The 14,595-nt window shown below is 42.1% G+C and overlaps 1 pseudogene across 1 annotated transcript; it reads left to right on the top strand.

Annotated features, from left to right (window-relative positions):
• The first annotated feature begins 5,432 nt into the window (after positions 1-5,432).
• On the top strand, positions 5,433-6,394 carry LOC308188270 (hyaluronidase-4-like; annotated as a pseudogene). The gene has a single exon. The product of its transcript is annotated as a hyaluronidase-4-like (transcript).
• Positions 6,395-14,595: the final 8,201 nt, after the last annotated feature.

The raw sequence follows: 14,595 nt of genomic DNA, 5'->3' as shown, positions 1-14,595 counted from the left end.
AATAGTAAATCAGCAAAAAACTGTTGGTATTTGCTCTTTTCTCTCAGTAGCCTCAGAAATGCAGGAAAAAAGATGGCAATAACACACCATAAAGACCATTTCTGGTCCAAAATTGTTCTCTGTCCGCACTGTGTGGATACATGATATGCTCTGGCAAGTGAGGGAGCTCCCTGAAGAGGGAAAGCCCAAGCAGTTGTGATGTCTTAAAATGGTCTTCCACAGTGTTTTTACTGCATCCTTAAGTCAGGGGGCTGCCTATGCTGTGCTGTATCCTCCAAGAACATCTGCTAAACCTGGGTCTGCGCGGTGTGAGTATTTTGAACTACAGATAAATGAGCAGTGTGGCAGGAAAGCTGGGCATCCTGGGAGTCAGAGATTAAGCTAACTCCTGACCACAGGCTTCATGTCTCGTGGCTGATGTACCCTCAAAGAATGTAAACCTCCTTTGCTTTGCACATGGTGTAATCCTTACAGTTTTCTAATACACTATCGCATGAAGGCAGGGTGATAGGACTGCAGACCAGTCAGGCTATTCCAGGATTCAGGCCATTATGTTTATTCTATAACATAAGTATCCTGACTCTAGCTCCCAGTGCAAAGGCTACCCTCTTTGGAAAAGAGAGTTACTGGAAAACCTTTGGGCTTAAAATGGGGAAAATTGTGGTGTGGAGCACTGGGAACCTTGCCAGGCTGGAGCTAGGCCAAAGAAGCCCTTTGATTATTTCAGTGTATATCAGAAATCGACCGTCACTGGTATCTAGAGCATCATGGAACACAAAGCCAAGCATTAAGACTGATTTTATGGATGTTTCAGTGGGCCATTAAATCAATCCGTCAAACCAGCTGCCTCTTTGCTAGGGCTAAGCATGAGCCTAATCTCCCAGGCTGGGCTACTGTCAGGTGTGATTGTCTCCAGACGAGAGACATCTGTGCAGCATGAACCAGAGGAAAAGTAAATGGCATAAGGGCACTTGATCAATTTTCTTCATTTTCCATATTCAGGACTCTAGATATCTAGCAGACCACCAGACTACAAGCAGTCTTACATAGATTACGACAAAACTCCACTACGGTGGCAAAAAGAGCTGAGATAACAGAGGCCAGGTGACTCCTCATGAGCCCCACACAGACTTGGGCCTTGTTTTGCTAAACTCTGCTCTCCTCTGTCCAGTAGTCTCAATCTTTCCTCATAACAGGTTAAACTTGACTGCAAAGTTGCTATCAGTATCTGTATACCAACATGCCATTGGTATGTTAAAATGCTGACTTACAGCTTTTGATGCATTGTTCAGCTTATTCCTCACAGGTGCTATGGAAAATACCTTTTCTGCAACAGATTCAGACTTTCATTTGTAGCATTTTCAGGGTGCCCTGCCCAGGGTTTGAAACACTATAAAATGTCCCATGACAGTTCATGCTGCTCAGGATTCAGCACCTTCGTCAGGATCAGTGAAACACTGTACTAAAAGGGCTTGAGTCTCAGCTACAATCAGTCATGAGCATCACTGAGTTAGTCAGGCAGCAGTGAGGTGAGATCCTGCTCCATTGTTATTATTCATTATGCTGCATAGTCCCCTGCATTTGCTAACAACAGAGATGCTCTGCAAAATCTTATCCAGGCAAATGGCTAATGGATGCACTGGTCTAACGAGCCCCTGTCCCTGTGAGGGAAGGTAGAGGATAACAATAATACACCCTCCTGTTCTTTCAGGGTCATCTCTCCTGTCACCAGCCTCTGGGCATCTGTGCAGTCTCCAAGCATATTGCCTCCAAATGCAGATCTGGCACAGGAAGCAAGATTCACTTCTAGCAGCATGCCTTAAGCTGGACAAAACTTGTTCCAGCTCATCAGACTTCTGAGTGCATCAGCTTTAGCTTTGCTGATAAAAAGTCAACAAAAGGATTATTCTGTAAAAATCCAGGGATTTTATTGGATCTCTGTGGGTGTGAAAATTCTTGTTTTATAAACCATGCACATCTTTGATAAGAGTATTTGTTGACTGGCTGGCCTGTTGAGACAGCCTGTTTTAAGACCATCAGGGTTGTGCTGAGTCAATGTCATCTTGTGTAACAATGTTAGCCAGAAAGGAGAAAAGATCATTGTCTTTATTTATCATCTGTGACTTTTCTAATCCCTCAATAAGAATAGCGTAACATCTCTGAAGTAGGATTTTTGTTACAAGATAAATACCAAGGTTTGAAAGTACATTCCTCAGCTCTAACTGGACTGGGGGAGAGGGATATGGGCTTTGCATAATCTGATGAATGCCTAGTCTTTTCTTTACCATTTAGTCAATTCTTTATTATTTTTTTTTCAGCAGTATTCTGTGGTTTAAATATCTGGTTTAAGTAATACCCTCTATATCCGCTCAGATCTGAACCATCTGTTTTAAGCTGGTTTTGCTTGGTCCCAGCTAGAGCTGCGTGCTGTCTAATAAAGACATATGGTTTCCACTTTCTTCTCTTTGCTGGGAATTGCTGCCCACTGTGCATTCTCAGGGTCAGCTGGACAACAGCATGGACTGCCTCTGTACTGACTTGGTTTACAGAAAAATGTAATTAGCAGAAGGGGTATAACAGGATATGCTCATCCTGTTTTTTTGTCTCTTTTGACAGATACATATGAAAGACATACTTAGCAAAATCAGGAGTAGAACATTTTAGCGTGTGCTGTCATCCTGGACTACTAAAAGCAGATTTGAAAAACCTGGCTAAAGGAAAAAATCCTGAGCAGAGCCTGGGCACAGGAATTCCTTTTGGCAAGCTGCAAACAAGTGACTTCAGAGTGCTCCCAGCTGGAGCATGTGTGTGCTTGTGTGATGGCTCAACGCATCGAGTGGAATGAAGTCAGAACTCAGCAATTTGCCCTCACACAGGAATATAAAGTGGTAAATGTTTCCTCTTTAACAATAGAGCAGCCAGAAATATCTTTCCGTGCGAGTCCCCCATGGCATTTTTTTTCTACTGCTTGCTGTGCCTTTGCATGTGAAAATCAATGCAGACAGGCCCTGTGTAGGAAGCCCTCCCTGAATCCTGGGGCAAATCGCCCCAGGGATGTGCCCAGCCCTGCTGTTAGCACCTCCCCGATCCAGCCTGTGACAGATGCGGGAGCAGGGGGCCAGGACAGTGGCACAGATCTCAAAGGGGCAACTTAACACACTGCAATTTAAAAGCGCGTGCTGCAATTCAAGACAAAATTAATTGTAGGGATGTGCTGCCCTCTGGCAGGATTTTTTACAGCTCCGATTCTCTGAGAACTGCAGAAGCACGGCTCAGCGACGATGCTCCGGCACGGGGAGGTCTCTGCTGGCAGAGGGGAGCACACAGGGCACGCTTTGAGTTCTTGGTATGGTATATGCTTTCAGAGAAGATACTCAGCAAATTCGGCTAATTTTCATTAAAGCTATATTCAAAAAGGCCCATTAATGCCACCATGCTACTTGTGGATATATGGATAGTGGTTTCGAAAACCCGGGCCTCCTCTGCACTAAATGCACTGCAAGTCTCCAGAGGTGAGGCTTCTCTCGTGAAATGTTGAGTTCTGCAGTGTCTACACTGCACTGCCGTGTCCTGGGGACTGCCTGCATGGTCAGCAGAAGGAAAAGGAGCAGCTAGGACATTTCTGATCTCTCTGATGTCACAGTCAATGTCTATCTCCGAAAAGCATCTATTAAAAATACCTAGGTTGGCTGTTTGGATGTTAATGTGCTTTTTTTTTTTTCTTTTTTTCTTTTTTTTTTTTTTTTCCGGGTACCTGAGATAGTCTTTTTAGTCCTACCCTGAAACAGCAAATAAATAGGAGTGTGAGAAGGCCCATAAAGCTATCCCAGGTGGATGGATATATCTGATTGCTTTTGTGGTTTGAGATAAAGGAAGGATAACACAGATGCCTGGTAGGAATACACTTGCAATTCCCCTTAGTATATGTAGCAGTCTGGCTGCCCACATAAAACCCATGGTTCTCACCTCCAGTGTGTCACGGTCCCAGGAGAAATGAACAGGTAAGCAAGGACTGAGGAAGAAGAGCAACAAGTAGGACTCAAATACAAATCCATGATCGTCCCTCAGAGTTGGTTATATGGCTACATGGGATATCCCCACGGTTTTGAAGGCAGGGGAAGCCTGAGGTTGGAGGGTGCATAAGACCAGGTGGGTGATTTCTGTACTGGTGAGAGCAAAGCAGAGGAAGCTGTGGCAGTGCTATCCTCACAGACAGGCACACACCCTCGTTGTATGTGGGAATGTCTTTATAAGAGGTCACTTACTATGTGAGCAAAGGAGAACACAGCTGAAGACTCTATTACTGTTTACCAATCTGTTATTGTACAGATATAACAAATGCTTTGAGCTCTTAGTGGTTTCTATGCCCTTGTGTATAAAACTCAGGCTCACTGATTCAACCAAGTTCAGGCATGCCACTGGTCAGAAGCTGATTTTTTTGTGGTGGGCAGGTTGATGACCATCTTCATGGTCATCTCTCTCTCTCTTTCTCACTCTTTCCCTCCCTCCTTCCTACATATAAATATATATATTTTTGCTCTTTGCCTGGTTTCTTTTCTGCTTAACTGACACATAATCAGCAGGGACCTTGTGACTAATGATTCTGCTCATAGCAGTGGTCACAGGCTTTGGCATCAAAGTCCACAGTGCACAATGAGGTGCTGTGCAGGGCTACCAGAGCTGGTCTGGAAGGTGCTAGCTCAACGTGAGAGTGCAGCCAGGCTAATAAATAGCTCAGAGCAGGCTTTCATGGATCTGCTTTATTTTTGTCAGGGGTCTGAACTTGTATCCCTTTATGGTACTGCACTATGGGAGTGAAATATGTGTGCTTGTTTAGAGCTATTTGGAGTATCTCTGGCTGGCACCGTACTAGGCAGGTCAGGGATGTTCACAAACTATGAAGACGGTGATAAAAGCTAAGGTTTGATTTTATAGTTGCTTTTATTATTACTAAGAGAGCTTGAAGAATAAGGAAACTGCTTCTTTATCAACCTTTTAATCTACAGCAGCCACAGCCATTAAGGCACCCTGGGGCCCACTGCAGTGATGGCAGCCTCCTCAGTGATTTCAGTAAGACCTGGACTGATGAGACAAGCTACTGTGGGCTGATACACAGACCTACACTGAGGTACTACTCTGAAAATCTACCCCTTTTTTGGTTTAGCTTGCACCCGCTTTGTTTCTTCAGTGTTAGCATGGCAGATACCTTAGATATGGCTGATGCAAGTTCATATAGATGTATATGGAATAATTATTAATGCCTTTTCTATTACGTTTTACAGACAAACTGGAAGATCCGTGTCATGTTGTCCCTTAAGTCTTGAAAATAGTGCCTGAAAATGGGATACTATTATTCATCATTCACATTTCAGCCCCTGACCCAACTGTGCATATCACTCATCCAGGCTTCTCCTGCCGTGAAACCAGTCTGACCACCAGTTTTGGAGAGGAAATGTTTTATAGCTGCCTGGAACGCACCGAGACCTGTGCTCCCTGAGGTACAGCGTAGTGCTGAACCTGAAAATGTTCCGTATAACTGGGAGCCCATTAGCTAAAGCAAGAGGGCAGAACGTGACCATATTTTATTTTAATAAGGTTGGCTATTATCCTCGGTACACATCACAGGAAATCCCTGTTAGTGGCAGCTGATCACAGAACTGCAGTTTGCAAACTCATCTGGAGAAAGGCAGCTGTGACTTTAACTATTCCACCCCAGCTAAGGACTTCCATGGATTAGTGGCCATAGACTGGGAGCACCGGAGCCCTCAGTGGGACCGTGACTGGGATGCAAAAGTTGTTTACAGGAGAAAGGCCAGGAAAGTCATTTCTCAAATGGAAGGGAATTTTTCAGCAGCTGATGTTGAACATTAAGTCAGATTTTCCTTTGAAAAAAGTGCAAAAAGCTTTTATGAAGGAAACAATTGCATTAGGAATGAAAAGCAGACCAAAGGGCCTGCAGGGATACTGTTTATACCCTGACTGCCATAATTACAATTTCCGTGTTCAGAACTGCTCTGGTTCCTGCCTAAAGAGTGAAGTTTTGGGGAACAATGAACTTCCCTGGCTCTGGGATGGCAGTGCAGCCCTGTATCCTTCCACCAGCATTAAGAAATCCCTTGGAAGCAGTGAAAACATTTTGCACTTTTCTGAATTTATGGTGAATGAATCCATAAGGATTTTCTTCATGACATATCAAGGTTACATTTTGCCTGTATTTGTGTATAGTTGACTAGGTTATGGAGATGAACCTTTATTTTTTTCTCTCTGTCATAAGCTCTTGCTGGAACAATGTGGGTTGCATTTATGCAACCGTTCTTGCAGATGGTACATTGGGATGGAAAACCTCCAACCAGCTCCAGCTCTGCTGGTTCATGTTAATTGTCCACATGCTTGAAGAGCTCAATGTTCTGAAGAAAAAATGCAGACTCAAATACCCTTTTTTTCTTTATTTTTTTAAGCTTTATTTCAGCACTGTGCTATACTCAAACACGCATTTGAATGGATTAAAAGGATTTCAGCAATCTGATGTAGTATGTAGGATGCAGTTAATACATTAATCCCCCCGATGTACTTTCTTCTGCTCAAGTATGCAATCACTAACTAATTCCCAGATAGCTGCCCCTTTTATACAAAGGAAACTGAGGCAGAGATTTTAGCAACTTGCTCAGTGTTACAGCTAAGCAACTTACTCAGCTTAGGTATTGAAACCAGGAGTCATGGACACATGGCTCCATCTCAAAAACATGCAATTTATTCCCATGCCTACCTCAGAATAGACAAACAGTGCACCAGAAGCAAGGAGTACTTGTCATATCAGCTGAAAACACACACACACACAAATGTTTTTAAAACAAATGTCTTAACCTAGCCCTTCTTTACTTGGTTCTGGATATCCTCCTAGAAATTGAATGAAGACAGAATTTTCCTGTGAACAAGCAACATAACCTATCTGTCCTTGGTAGACACTGGCTGCTCTGCCAGCAGGTCTCAAATTCTGTATTTCAGTTTAGCAAGTGAGCTGTATTCAGTTCTCAAAGGCTGAGTTCAGTCTTTCAGCCCAGGTACAGAATCCAAAGCTGGCAGCTTTTCTGGGAAGAATTATCTCACTCTCCTAGTAGGTCCCACTACTCCCATAGCATTGCCATCACCCCCTCACTCCAGGTGGAAGGCATGTGCCTGTTCTTGGCTGAAGACCTGGCTTTGGGCCACTTTGTGTCTTGTGGGACGAAGTCCATGTTGTATGTTGGGCATGGGGGAAGTGGGAGAGGGTCCCACAACATGAGCAGGCCATTGCATATCTGAGTGGGGTTGGGGGAGAGGAGTAAGACATGCTATTTTTATACATTCTGTGGTCATGCACAGTCTGTATTATCGATTTACCACGTGTGACAGCTCAATCAAGTGGCAGACTGGAAACAATGCAGTTCACATATGGACAAAACACAGTGATGACAGAAAATGCTATTTTGTACCTCTGGCTGTCTACACTGCATTTTCTTTGGGTTTTGCTTTTGAGCTAGGGAGCTTCCTTTCCTATACCTGACCACTTTCTTGACCTAACTCTGAAAGATGTGGATTGATGAGGGTGAAGATAACTGAATCTTTCAGAGGGGCGCCTGCTGCAAAGCTGAAGAGTTATTTGCTCATCTCATTCCTAGACAGACTTGAAGGAGGCATAGGCACCTGCTTTGCTGGTTTTATCCAGCTTGCCCTTCCTTAGCATTGCAAGAAGATAGATGGGCATCAAGAACTGCTGCAGGCTGGTGTGTAACCCCTTCACCATTTCATGCCCAGTTTCCACCTCTTTTCCCCCTTAGGCAGCCAATTCCTCTGAAGATTTTCTACTTTGATTCTTCATGTGATGTGGCCCTCAATCTCCCTTAAATCTACAGTGGTGTCTAGGGAGTCACTTGCATATCAATGGTCTTTCATCTTCAGTGCTTATGGCATCGTAATTTACTTGTTGCTGATTCTTAATCACCGGTCAAATTAAGGATAAACATCCATGCAGCTAATACCCTTCTCTTAGAGCCTGCAATTTGAGGGAAAAGTATAGTGAAAGACATCTTTCTGAAACAAACATAAAAAGAGCATGAAAACAAACTGAAATTCTTAAGAGTTATCAAGAGCCACATTTTCTCTTTCATTTAATGTTGCACAATGCCAGCATTCACCCTCCTATAGTGTGTGTCTATTTATGGTAACATTTTCTAGGGTTTTTATAAGAAACTGTGAGTTCCTAGGGAAAGCAGCATGAACAATGCATGCTTTTGGAATCACAGCTTTCAAATTGGAGTGGGACTGGAAAATAGCTGATTGACATGGCAGAATGGCTCTCCTCTTATCAGCAAAAACAGAGCCGATGGAATGCTTTTGGGAATTCTCATGTTAAAAATCCCACTTTAATTAAAGGATTTTAGTTGTTTCTAGTAATAATGAGATATCAAATAATTGCAATTGCTTTTTGCATCAAAGTGAATTAAAATGCACTCTTTTCCCAGTGTTTGTCACTTGCTTATTTTCAGATATCTCAGGTAATACCTAAGCCTGCAAGGATCAGCTTATGTTTAATAATCTTTCTACTCTAGACAACAAACCTTGAAACACAATAAAAAACAGTTTATAGGAACCGCTATGAAAAGAAAGTGCACTCTAAAGGACTGCCACATAAATAACCATTGAATTGCTTTAGAAAGGCTGTGAAATGCTGAATTACCCTGACAGTGATGTCTTTACCCTTTTCGCTGTAGCGAGATCTTATTAACACTATTGGAGAGAGTGCTGCTTTGGGAGCTGCAGGCATTGTTATTTGGAGAGAGATGAGTTTAACTTTGTCAGAAGTAAGCCTGTGCCTGATTTAAATGCAATGTGTGAGATCTTCATTTTACCCTATTAACAGACCTTAACTGCACCAGTTCTGAGGAGTCAGTAGAGCAGAGCTGACTACTTCATCACTCGGCTGTCCCCCAGCCAGGATGACCATGCAACACGCAATTCTTCCTGGTTCAGCCAGGCCCTGTGAGGCTTACGGGCAACCCAGCGGTAGGGAAGGAAGTCCATGGCTAATACCTGGCATTCTGGGAGACAGTTCCTCAGTATTTGTCATCGTGGTCAGATTCCTCTCCAGTTGGATAAAACACCAGGAAATATGCTAGGGCCTGACCTGCACACCAGTCAGACCAGATTAGGTATACCAGTGCTGCCCAGCAATTTGTCTGGTTACGAGAACTCTATCTGTGTCTCTGCGTGGGCAAGTAAAGTGAAGCAGGCTGTTTAGATCAAGTGGAGAGGCTTTGTGTCATGTGATATCAGACTCAGCCACATTAAACTCAAAGATTTATGTCTGAAGCCCCATTGTCTCCTGGAGCCTTTAGACAGCCACATTTTTTTTGCCAGGAGAAAAGGCTTTGTCCTCAGAGCTGTGTGAAGTGGGTGTTCCTGGGCCACTTTTCTCCTGGCAGATAGTAAACAAACCCAGCCATCATGAGAATAAACGGCTGAAGGTAAGTGTTCAGTTGTCCTCGGCAAATTCAATTACTTCAGCCAATTTTTGTGAATATTCAGCCATGACGTCTGTCAGAGTCCATGTGAAAAGGAGGGTTGAACTTCCTCCCAGCTGGGTCAAGTGACACAGGCAAGCCCCTGGAGCATCTCCATCAGCTCCAGACCCCCATGCTCTTGCCATGCAGCCATGCTGTCAGCACCTGCATTTCTAGCATACATCATAGATCCTTTCTACATCTACAAGCTGCAATGTTTTCTAGGGAGTGCAGATTGATAAGGCCCTTTGCAAAATTCTGCACCTCCCCTAGGTTATATTTTCTGTATAAAATCTCCTGACAGTCCCTTACATTAGTTACATGTAAGTTATCCCGAATTAGTTCATTAATGTGGGCTGCTTACCTATTGCATATTTTTCAGGCTGAAAAAAAGAAAAAAAAAATAGAGTGGTTAGTTTCCAGGGGTTAAGTATTTCCGAAGGAGAATTTACTTGAGTGAGGCAATTACAAACTGTTTGGTTACTGGTAATATATATATAAACATTCATATGCACACATAAAGTATACGTGAGATAATTGTCTTTATATTAGAATCTCTGTAGTTGAAAAAAATAAGACAAATAGCTGCAAAACCAATAAAGGACCTATGAGACCTAAGATGAGTTCCCTACTTTTTTTTTTTTTTTTTTTTTTTGATCCAGGCAATGAAGCAGTAACTCCCACTGGCTTATATTATCCATTTTGTTCCAGAATTTTAAGGATCGTCAGACTTAGAGCTTTATGGTTTTGCACCTCTTGGCACCTTTTAATTCTTCAAACATATGCTATTATCCTCATATCTAACCTCAGTGAGTTATTGTCATAATAGCTATGTTAAACAAATTATTGTAAAACAAACACTATCTTAAAAGAGCTCTTGAAGGCATGTAAGAATTTTTTTTTTGTTTTGTTTTTACAGAACTCCTTGAACTCCTTTGCAGAATGAAATATTTTAAATTCCTTTTAAATTAAGGGAGACGGGGACTAGATCACAGCCAATGAATAAGAAATAAATTGAGTTTAGAATGATCCTTCTTTAAAAGAAAAAAATACATAAATGAAATTCAGACTATATCTTTCAAAAAAAAGTTTTTTAAGCACATTCTTGATAGGAAAAGTAGAAATCTTCTGATATATATATATATATTTTTGATGGAATGGCTTTTTCAGAAAAATGTGCTTTGTAAAAATCAAAGTTCTGATTCTTATAGAATTTTTGAGGAAAGGTGTAAAAGGACTCATTTAGCATCCTGCTTGTGCTGTAGGACTGAAGGACATGCTAACAGGATACAAAAACAGCATGGAGCTGGGACAGGGGAGGGTCAGGCTGGGTGTTGGGGAAAGGTTCTGCACCCAGAGGGTGGTCGGGCACTGGGACAGGCTGCCCAGGGCAGTGGTCACAGCACCAGAGCTCAAGAAGCACTTGGACAGTGCTCTCAGACACATGGTCTGATTTTGAGGTGACCCTGTGTGGAGTCAGGAGTTGGACTTGATGATCCCTATGGGTCCCTTCCATCTCAGGATATTCTATGATTCTATTATTCTATATGGTAAAGTTGTACCTGCCTATACTGCATTAGTGCATCTTATATAAATGTTATTATATTCTGTAGTATCCTGGCATGGATCCAGCTCTCCAGGCCCAGATTTCTCCCACCCAATATATCCATTGAACTGGGACAAGTTAGAAGCGAACACATTTGGTGGGGATAGGGGCACCTCCTGAGGATGACTTTAGGGTTTAGCAGTAGGGTTTAGCTGTTTTTGAAGTCACACTTGAGCAGCAGGTGTTAGAGATGGCAGGTTGGTCAGAGATGCCTATATCCCACCTCAGTTTTAAGCCAGGCATCTAAGTCCTGGTTTGGATCTGGGCTGTGTTTCCTTGTTAGTCAGAGGTACAATACTTTTCCATGGAATTACAAAACAGCTTTGATGTACTGCTTCCTTCCTTTGAGAGATACAAGTTTTCTTTATTTGTTTGTCTGTTTTTCCCCCAACAACACAAATAAGTTTTCAAGTGCTCTCCTGTTATTATATATTCAGAGGAAGACCTCAAAATCCAAGTTTCATTGAGAATTATAATTCTTGATTATTACAGCCTAGTAAGGCAACCAACAAAGCACAGACCAATCCAACAAAACCTGATTTTCAGCTATTTCAGAAGTATCTACCAAGTTTCAATCTCTCTTTTTAAATGGTATGGGCAGCCCAGATGATTTTGTAAGGACAAATTAGCACACACTGTAGTGTGCTAGTGATCAGCTGCTGGGTGGTACAGTGATGAGGTACTTCTCAAACCACAGCAGGTTACCTCCCACACACGCTGACTCTGTTCTCAATGGAAAAGCTGAACCAGCTTATGACTCTTCTGCTAGCATACCTTTCCTTTTGAGGCCAGACATTCATAGAATCGTAGAATAGAATCATAGAATATCCCGAGTTGGAAGGGACCCATAAGGATCATCAAGTCCAACTCCTGGCACCGCACAGGTCTGCCCAAAAGTTTAGACCAAGTGACTAAGTGCACAGTCCAATCTCTTCTTAAATTCAGACAGGCTTGGTGCAGTGACTGCTTCACTGGGGAGCCTGTTCCAGTGTGCAACCACCTTCTCGGTGAAGAACCTCTTCCTGATGTCCAGCCTAAACTTCCCCTGCCTCAGCTTAACGCCATTCCTGCAAGTCCTATCACTGGTGATAACGGAGAATAGGTCACCTGCCTCTCCACTCCCCCTCACGAGGAAGTTGTAGACTGCGATGAGGTCCCCCCTCAGCCTCCTCTTCTCCAGGCTGAACCCGCCCAGTGACCTCAGCCGCTCCTCATGTCTTCCCCTCTAGGCTCTTCACCATCTTCGTTGCCCTCCTCTGGACACTCTCCAACAGTTTAATGTCCTTTTTGTACTGTGGTGCCCAGAACTGCACACAGTACTAGTGCTAGTACTGTGTGCAGTACTACTGCACACAATACAATATTCAGGTTATATGAGAGCTGGTATCAAATCCTATCAGCTGCACCTCTACAATCAGACCACGTCTCTCCTATGCTCCTGTAAGGAGTGTTTCTGGTTTCAGTTTTATTACTTTTTGGATTTCTCTTTGTGTTTCCTATTGCCTATATTTCACAATCCTCAGGTGACGTGCTGGTATTTGAAAACTCATTGGGATTTAACTGTCATAGAAAATCCAATAAAAAATCAAACTGCTTAAACTTCAGACTGTGGATTCCTCTCTGGTGTCAATGCCCTTAAGATTTAGGCATGCCAAAACTAAGTGTTATGGTGACAAAATTATTTTATGGATTACAGTAGGAGTTATGCACCTAAATAGGCCCCAAAACCTGTGCCTTTGCTCTCAGCAGCTGCCTGGTTAAAACCATCACACATGGCATGTAGAACATAATGCAGCATCTCATAATAAGTGAATAGAGTGAAACTCAGAGTGAAACAAATTGTTCTAGCTGTAGGCTTTTTCTCTGCAGAGGATTAGAGACCAGTTTATGTTATTTTACTCACTAAATGATAGTGACAAAGTTTACTAATCTCTGTACATACATGAGAATGAATGTTTTTAAGTATAACTAATACTTTCTTTTATCATAGTACAGTTCATGATTATTTCATGTCTTTTGAGCTTAAATGTTTCTTAGTAATTGCACATGAAAATAATAATATATGGAACTAAAAATCAGAGGAAAGCTGATAAACATGGAAATATTTTAGTCAATGCTTTTGATAGTCTAAGCCAAAGCTGTATGGAGTCAATATTAAGCTTCCCTTGGTTTCCACAGGCCTTGCATTGAGCTGGGTGTCTTCTAGGGAATTACACTGCAAGGGCCTTGAGATTTTGATGGGTGCCTCTTCTGTGCTAGAACATTCCTACAACAAATCAGATGGATGAAGGCATACATTGCAAGGAAAAAAAGTTTCGAAAATACCTGTATAGGCATCTAAATACAAAAAATGCCTAAAAATACCTAAAAAGCATCTAAAACAAATTCTTAATTATCTAAGTTGTTAAAGGTTTTGATAGGTTACTAAGCATGTAGATAACTATAATAATAATAATACTCTCTGTGATTTGATATTTAACAGTATTTGTTGGCATAAGATATGAGGATAACGTGTTCTTTCACATAAACAAAAGATTAATAACCATTTAACCATCAGCTAAATATCTGCATGTGTCTCACTAATACTTGAAACAGCGTACAATTTTCAGTACATCTAGTCTTTTAGCAGAGGCAACCAAGGTTATTGAAAAGCTGTGAATGAGACCAGGACATACGGAAAAACTGCCTTGACATTACCGGCTGCTGATGACCCTCCTAGGCTGTTCCATAAATCACTCTGAAATGGGAAATCTGATACTGATTCTGAATTTCAGGTAATTCAGAAGCTCCATTTGTGGTAATGTCTAGTATTAAAATCCTGTACCACATTTCTCACTGGCTTTATGTCGATAAAGATATCTTCTCTTTTTGCTCCCATTTACTGTCATCTTGGAAAAGGACAGATGTTTGAAGCTGGCACCTGATTACAGTCATACGGTGAAGAGGCTGTAAAATTCATGGTCTTGTTCCTTCATCTAGATCCAATCAGGCAAACCCCATCTGCATGTGTAGCCAGTTATGAGGAACAGATCCAAGTAACAGCAAGGTTAAGTAGGCATTTCAAATTAAATCAGAAATTCTGTTCTGAACGAACAGATCCAAACAACAGCAAGGTTAAGTCAGTGTTTCAAATTAAATCAGAAATTCTGATCTCATGTAGGCAGCCGTTGTCTCAAACACCCTAATTTATTCAGAACTAAACCATTTTCCTCACGTTAGCCTAGAGGCAGCTGAAGGGTAATGCTGTACCTTCTTGCCCATTTCTGCTGCTTGATCTTACAGACAAGGATTTTTCTTCATCATTCAGCCAGTTCCAGATGTCTGGATGTTGATCTTAATCCCAGGCTGGGGCCTTGCTGCATATCAGATTGACAGTCAAGTGCAAAATAGGTTTGCCTTGGCATAATTCAGGTGCCTAACTCGCTGAAATGATCGTTAAATTTAGAGCAA

The sequence above is a fragment of the Anser brachyrhynchus genome (assembly GCF_964034855.1).
Source record: "Anser brachyrhynchus genome assembly, chromosome: 1".
Classification (NCBI taxonomy): Eukaryota; Metazoa; Chordata; class Aves; order Anseriformes; family Anatidae; genus Anser; species Anser brachyrhynchus.
Note: the sequence above shows the minus strand (reverse complement) of the source record. Positions and strands in the feature narration are given on the sequence as shown.